Here is an 8346-nt window from a genome sequence, read left to right on the forward strand (position 1 = left end):
ACTTATATTGGTTACGTGGGCTAAGGCCACCCAAGGCTGCGTTCGGAATGATCCAACCAAAGTTAGAGCATCCGAGTTCGGAGGTAAACACAGCGAACAGTGAAATCTTTACTGGGGACCGTTGAAATTGGATGCATGAAAAAAGGAAATTGTTGTAGAAAGACAATGATGGGGCAATACGCATGTGGTGTCAAATAGCGGCTAAATCAAATGTTTGTTCCCGAAGATATGTTAAAACTCCCGACCTCAAATGTATCTGGAAAAACTCTGAAAGTACCGAAAAAATGTGTTGTGGGTTTGTTCTTGGAGAATCTCACTTGGTCAGGTGGGTGGTGGGAGAAAATCCACTCAAGATCGTAATCAAATACCAACTGAGGTGTGTTTTCAAGGTTGATGAAGGTGATTCATTGTAACAAGTAGGACCCAGTCCGATCCTCCCCAATATGAGTGATTCATGTCGCAAGAACAATTTTAAAGGGACGTGTTATTCAATTATCTTGGTTGAAAACTGATAAGTAGAGAATAGAAAACGAATATTTATGATTATATATATATATACTTATATTGGTTACGTGGGCTAAGGCCACCCAAGGCTGCGTTCGGAATGATCCAACCAAAGTTAGCGTATCCGAGTTCGGAGACGAGAACATTGTGGCGCACGTGAAACAAAGATTGGATTAGACCAAAAGCTAGTGGTGTCCTAATCACAATGACAGAGCCCACTGGAGTCCTAGGCTACAGTATTTTCAGTCTGGTTTTAACCATGGTAGAGGTTCTATTACTTGTGGAAAGGCAGGTTTACTGGAAATAACGTCCTACTAACATGACGATGACGATAATGGTGATAAGAAACAAACCCTACTGATGTGAGGAGCAGGATTGAAGCAGTAGTTAGTTGGCTGGCTTTGTATGGGACTACAGTTTTTAAATCAAAAAAATCGTATCATTAGATGGACATGCTACAGTTTGGTAGTTCGAACCATTGCATCCAGGCAGTCGCGACCGAACGAGGGAACAAGTAATCTAAAAGGTAAGACCAACCGTTCGGGTGCCAGCCTTCGGGCCTTGGTATCCTCTCGGTCCCTTCTCGAAGATTTGACGAAACTAAAACCACGTATTAACAAGAGGAAACTACTATGGAATTTGATGGATGCAAGTTGTCTAGCATGTGACAAGTTTCGAGATTAGACGGGCAGTCTGTAAAAAACTGTGCAGTAAAAACTAATGGAAGATTGCTCGGTTTATGAAATTCGTTTGTTGTAAACTTGTTTGTTTGTTTGAAATGTAATTGCGCTACCTTTTGTGCTTGTCACATGCTACTTCATTCATCTTACATCTTTCTTTGTATCAACGAGTTTCTCCAAACACAGTTTGCGTTGTCTCTAGTTACGTATGACCGCACTAGCTGCATTGTACAACCCATATTAAACACCACTTGCATTCACCGAGCGTGGTTCCATCTGTCTTTTGGGATCTTAATTTGAGAATGGCGATCCACCCGTAAATGTGGTCACCCAGTTTCACGCACTGAGGCCAGTAAAAGCCATCTGTCCGGATAGGTGGTATATTCTGGGAAGGATTAACGCTTAAACACGTCTGACAGGAATCAGCTTGAAGTTACCCCTCCTGAGCGTGATCTATCCAACGAAAAATGATGTAGACTGGTAACATCGGACGCTATCCAGAACAATGACCGCAAATGCTCCGTGGCAATGTAGTCGTTCCCCAACTAATTGAAAATATTTAAACCCTACTTATGCATAATATACTCAATAAGGATGAAACAGTTGTAAAATATTTCCAGCACTTTCGGAACAATTTGACAAAGTGAAAAAAAATATTGGAAGTCAATTTGATATGCCTAATTCAACGCGGTGTTACGAACAGGCAGGTCACCATGACTGATTTTTCACTAGCAAACTCTAGACCGTGTATGAATTTAGATTATTCTTCATTCGGTTCTGTGTTTATCACTTTCATCTACCGTATTTCTAGTACCGTATCCTATTCCGCAATCCTCAGCTACCCAAATATTCGCGCTTTCCCAAGTTCCACAAATTCTTTATAGATCGCCCCATACAAGATTTACGTTGTTTTTCCCAACCTACAAGGACGCGTTAGACAGGTGCAAAACAGTTGCAACTGTAACTTACACAGTGAGGTGGTGTTAACAGCACCACATTTGGTGGGCACACACTCTGGTGGAACCGTTGCAGAAATCCCATCTGCATTTTTGTTTACATTCAGATGTTGAGGTTTCACCTGTTCGGTGGGAATCGTTAAGCACGTGGTTGTTATTGATTGGGTTGTGGAAGCCTCCACTTCCAGCTTATTTTGAATACTAGTCAGTTTTTATCCGCTTTTTCTCTCATTGACTCTGAATATTTTCAACTCCGTTTAAAACTTGACTTTGTTGTGAAAGTTCTTCAAATTTGGATTTATTTTTCGTCTGTTCTGCGTCAGAATATTATGTTTAACTGTTTGTTTCGAGCAGGATATTTCCGTCCGACTGTACGTGGGTGAGATCAAAAACTACTGGTCGCTTTCAAACTGATCAGCAATGGTAATCGGTAGGTTGTTGACTATTAAGAGCACTCCTTTGAGCTATTTTCCTTAAAAAATCGGACGGGACTAAAGAGCAAAGGCAAGTAGCTCACATTTAACCGTGACGACATCGGTCAAATTGTTTCTTTCATCAGTCACTCTTCCACAATTAACGAAATCAGACCGTAGTAAGCGTGAAAACCAAAGCATAGTTTAGAATGCTGAAATATACTCCACCCCGCTGCTGCTCATCGTCACTTTTGCTGACTTATTAGGCCTGCAACTACGCTTGTTATCTAACTAGCTCCACTAACGTCAGTTAGACAGCTGCCAAAAACAGGGCTTCATAGCTTTGGTTTTCTTTGGTACACCATGATCACAGACAAACGTGCGAGCGGAAGACGTGTAAGAATGTGCGGGATTACATAAAAAGCTATAGACGTTCCAATCGAGGGCGTATCACCTCTAGTTTATCAATCAGGTGAAATGATCCTCAAGGTATGCAAAAATATTTTGGCATGTAAACACACGTATAAAGGCCAGCAACTGAAGAAGGGACATAAAATTGTCCGTGCTCTTCAAGGCGCAGTACATTTTAGCATCTCTATGGCTCGCACACCGTTATACTGGTTAGGTGTGAAGGTCACTGGCGAGAAAGAACACTCAGCACCATCTACCGCGCATAAAAGCACCGTAATTACGTAGGCACTTAAAGGTGATGAGCAAACATAAGTCACTGGAGGTGGCATTAAGAGTCTTCAGTCCAACAACAGCCTTGGCGAATTTAGGAAATTGTGTGGCGATCTGCTCTCGAATCAAGAAGTCAATATAACACTTGATGGTACGTAGAATGATGAGATGAAATTAAAGGAAGTTTCGTCAACAAAACACCTCCGCTTCTTCTCACTCAACACTCATCCGAGGTTATGCTCACGTCTACCACGTTTGCTAGGCGATCCAGAACGGTGATTAGGTCAGAAGTGATAGGTGGTCTCAAGTCCTTCCACATAGTGTATCCGAGATAATGGAAGCGCTTTCTGAGTTCACTTGCAATCCGATTGCTACGAGACAATCAGGCATAACGCGGGGACTAACACAACTGCAGAATATTTACCCAACTCTCCTGTTGGCCACATTTTATTGTGACAGAAGACGGTTCATGCATTGTAACCTATTCGGGTGTTTCTGGCTGTCCCACTCATCAGGTTGCACAGGATCTGGGTAGTGGGGATGAATTTTCCAGGAAGCACATGACAGCATGAGAGCTTTTCAGTACACCTTGCTGGCTTCGTCGGTATGGTTGAGCTCGTGTTGTTGGGATGTCCTATGGTAGACTCAGCCATCTACGAATAAACTGCCTGATAGATCTAGTCAATCATCAAGGGTGTTCATGTGCTTGGCCAACTGTGAAAAAAAGTGTCGGTATTACGTGGCTTCTTCTATTCTCTTCGTTGGTGGCGCTTCAACGGTCAAGGGTTAACTCATCAAGCGGTCTCAGCTTTTGCTGTCAGTGATTACAGAATCTTTTCCTCTTGCAAATAAAGGGGATGCCCAAATAAGTTAAGTTTTCTGTTGTCCCCACAAGAGTGATGATTTCCTTAGAAAATCAAAAGGTTCGACTGAAATTGCGGTCAACCAGTGTTTCCTGTCCGTCTCTTGGGCGGAAACTTTTTCCCAACTCGACAGCTTTAATCTCCTGCTTAAAAAGGCTGACAGGTGGTCGGAGTCAGTGCTAGTGATTCAAACGGCAATCCATTTGTCCGCTGAGTGTGAAGAACTATGCAGAAATCTGTCTCATAACCATAGTGACATAGTGAGTTTGAATTCGCAGGCCGGCCAACCGCAGGCAGGCTGATATGTACAGAATGAAGTATGCCCGAAATGCTTAAGACAAATTGCTAGTATGTATTTTACAGGATTGGCTTATGTTAAATTCACTGTGTAACCAGGACTTGGAACCAAGGATACTGCAGTAATAAGGGTGGATGGACGCAGTATGAGCAGACAAAAGCGTTGGAATATTTCTAAAATATCTTAAACACTAAAAATTCGCATTCTGCCATCAACCGTAAGACTCACTCAACAGATCCCTTCTCATGGGGGTTACACACAGGACCTGAGTTCTGAGTTTTAAGTGCTCCACTTTTTGAATCCGTCATCTTAATAAGTATATTTCTATGCTTTTACGGACGTTGACCTTGTTTTTAATGAAAGTGCTCATCCACACAGATGGATGGAAGATGTAAACGACGCTTAACAGGGATCATCACATGAACCGAACCAATAGAACTAGACCCTAGGCTGGACCCAAACACATGTAGGTTTCCCCATCGGCCTAAAACTTGGTCACCCACACTAACACACAAAATCCCTCGGCCGACAACTAAGAGAGATTTAGCTTGATTTCGCTGATTGCCTTTTCTTCCGCCTTAACTCTCGACCAACCTTTTAACCTAGTCATAGTTTGACGAAGCCTTTGTGTCAAAAGCGAAACGTTGCTCAGCAACAAACCTACCGATTGCTACTAAATTTTTCCGAAATTTGCGATAAAGTTTTGTTGTTCGCTAGCTCCACATTATCATCACGTCTTCTGTGATTTGGCATTTTCATGCTTCTTTTCTTCGAAAGTGAGAAAAAAACGAAAAGTCAAATTGTGAGCTCCAGACGATTTTCCACAATTTTCGACAAAGATTGACCATAAGAGAGAAAGGCGGAATTTCCTGGCTACTTACAAGCAGTTAATATATTATATTCCCGAGATCAATAGTGCGATCAAAACAAATCCTGACATCTGTTGATCCTAGCCGATGCAGGAGCGACATCATGTTGAGGTCACGAAGATTCTGAATTGTGTTTCAAAGGTCGCGAAACATAGAAGGACCACCGCGTCACTCATCTATGCTTATATACAAGCCTTTAGACAATGCTCTTATGATTAAGCATAGTCCTTCTTACCGGTATAGGGTGCTGAGTTCAAAAATTAAAGTATTGCAAAACTTAAAGTTGGGTGTTTCAGTACTCCATCAGAAAGAGGATTCACGCAGTGCAATAAGTGCTGCTTGGGTTGATGTGTTTTACAAATTACTGTGCGCAAGCTGTTTATGACAAATGCTTTGAATAATATTTCTGAGTTGCCAAACAGCGTGCCTCTAAATAAAATGGGATTGCGAGCTCATTTTAGGGTCGGCACGAGTGTCTTCGAACGTAAAAAGCGGTTTGCGAAGGCGCCAAGCGATCTGGGTAAAGCTCAGCGATAGGCTTTCTGAGCCGAGCCAAATTCCACTGAGAATTCAAGGATGAATTCGAACTACGAAACTTCTCAGTAGTATACAATTTACTGACTTCATTACAGCACAGGTACTTGTATTCTTAGAATGATTCCCCGCTAAAGTTCGGTACTACGCTTCTGATGTTCTAAACACATCTAACACATGTTCAACCACACCGTGAGTTGCGGTCTGACCCATGTATGGTTGGAAATTAGACACCGCCAAATATCTTGTACAAAACGATAAACTCTGCTTGACGTTGAACATCACATAGACGGCTCGAATAGCGATTCCCGTAGGTGTTCCGAAAATTCAGCGACAGAAACAAAGTGCATTTACTTGCGTAACATCACTCCAGTGTAATCTTCCCTGCTGAGGCTTCAACAGATGCTTTTATTGTCTTACTACCCATTGTATTACCCGTTGTAGTACCTGTAAATTAGTAAAATATATGCCTGTATTTTGACAAGATAACCTAGATTAAATTGAAACTTTTCGAGAAGAATGCTAGTCTAAAACAATCAGAGTGCAATTCGTTGAAAACGTTCGCCGAAGTTTCGTATTTACTTATTCCAAGGGACCATCATTTTAGAATGATGAGTATAAAATATGAGTATAAAATTCATGAAGTTTGGTTCTTTTAAATCGGGAATGTTTTTACAGCGTAGTCAACGTATTCACTAAATCCTATGTGCGAAATCCTGCGGCCAGTCGAAGTTAGTCTATGCAGTAAAATTGCCTCAATATATTCACCAGCGGATCATTGGCGCCTGTAAAATCATTGTGGTGTTGTACTCGCAAAGTGGACATTTCGTCGGCTAATCTGCTTTGAAACACCGAAGAAACTTGGTGCGTCCGAGAATGAACAGACATAGTCCAAGGGTGTAAACGTGTGGATGATGAAAACAACTCTCCATCGCTATCGACGTCATTGTCACCAGCGTCAACAAGGTCAACATCATCGCATAACCGTTGACTGTGCTCCTGTTCGAAAAAGCATCCTTGGGGAAAAAAGAATAAACTAGGAAAATGACGATGCTCTGCGTTCGCATACCCAGAAACATTCCGATGTCCATACACTTTCAGACAACCATCCAGGCAACTAAGGCAGGACCTTGCAACAGGGACTCATATGATACCAAATAACGGATGCATCTTGCAGTGTTTCCATTCGTGTAGGGGAGTACCATCAATTCATTCTGATGAACAGGTTGCTCCGATGNGCTCCGATGCTCCCTGATGTTTCCAATTGCTTTCCTGACTTGCTATGCGGTCAAATTTTTCCAGCTTCCCTTTTAGCAAAGACATGCTTACGGGACTACGAATTCGCTGTTCACTTACTTGCCGTTTCCTATGGGATAATCAGAATTGCTTTAAGTGGATGGTACAGTTTTGCAGTGAGCACGCCTCAAACATTGGGTGAAACTGCACGGTGGTGAAACATCAGTGTCAACACATAGTGTCGCTGCCTGTGTTGATCATGAAGCTACTGACACTGCCGATGTTGATAAAACGATAACAGTGAGTATGATGAAGGTGAGGATTCAAGCACTGACTTGGAACAAAAGAAGTAACCGCAGATTCACCTGCCAGTAAATGGCTTGCACGGATACTGACAAAACCAGAGGGAAGACAGTTCGGGTAAAAGGTGAACAGACTCGATTTGAGATATTCGGTTGGCTACATAGGTGGCCTGATAGATCTGTTGAAGTCACTGTAGACTGTTTGATCATAACGACCGAGCGGCGCAAACGAGCCATTGGAGAACAAAAAGTGAGATGGAAGCCGTTACCACCAAACTCAGCCACGCTAGTCGTTGCCCAGAGAGAACAAACCAATGGTTCGAAATATTCTCAGATATGGCCCACTCGCGCCCTCAATGAAGTGCACGCATCCAGGCTGTTGCCTTCAAATCATAAGTTCCCTCCAGATACCCCAATGAAATGCTCACTGACACCCCTGTATTGACATCGATTATATCAGCTAGCATCTCCAATGCGAATCTATTTACCCCAGCTCCCCAAGTCACCGGTGAACGAAGCGGTGCCAGCTATAATAACTGGACAACAAGTACGTGGTTTTTACAGTCAAATGTGACGGTGATGCTGAGGATGACGACGAAGATAGTGGTGATGATGAGATCAATTAGTCGGGATAAATTTGATTGTGATTTCCCAGCCTGAGACTACGTTGCAAGCAAGATTAGTCCGTATAATTTAGCCCATTGTTGGATTGAAGAATATTTATTGTGAGTCGGTTACAAAAGTATCTAATTATTAATCTGTCTCGTGTTGGACGTCTTTCGTGCGCAATGCATTACGGAATGCAATGGGTGACCGCACCACTCATCTGCCCGACTTTTGTCCACTAACGTTTCTATCCAATAATGTACGCCTAATGCCCAATGTTTCTGACGATCGACCATTTTAATCAAACGCCTGTGACGCTTGAACTCCTGAGGCTTCGATCCATCTCCGACAGTTGTTTTTCATTTGGTATCAAATGAAAACGTCACTTCCACTAAGGGGACAAC

Source organism: Opisthorchis viverrini, assembly GCF_000715545.1.
Source record: "Opisthorchis viverrini unplaced genomic scaffold opera_v5_58, whole genome shotgun sequence".
Lineage (NCBI taxonomy): Eukaryota > Metazoa > Platyhelminthes > Trematoda > Opisthorchiida > Opisthorchiidae > Opisthorchis > Opisthorchis viverrini.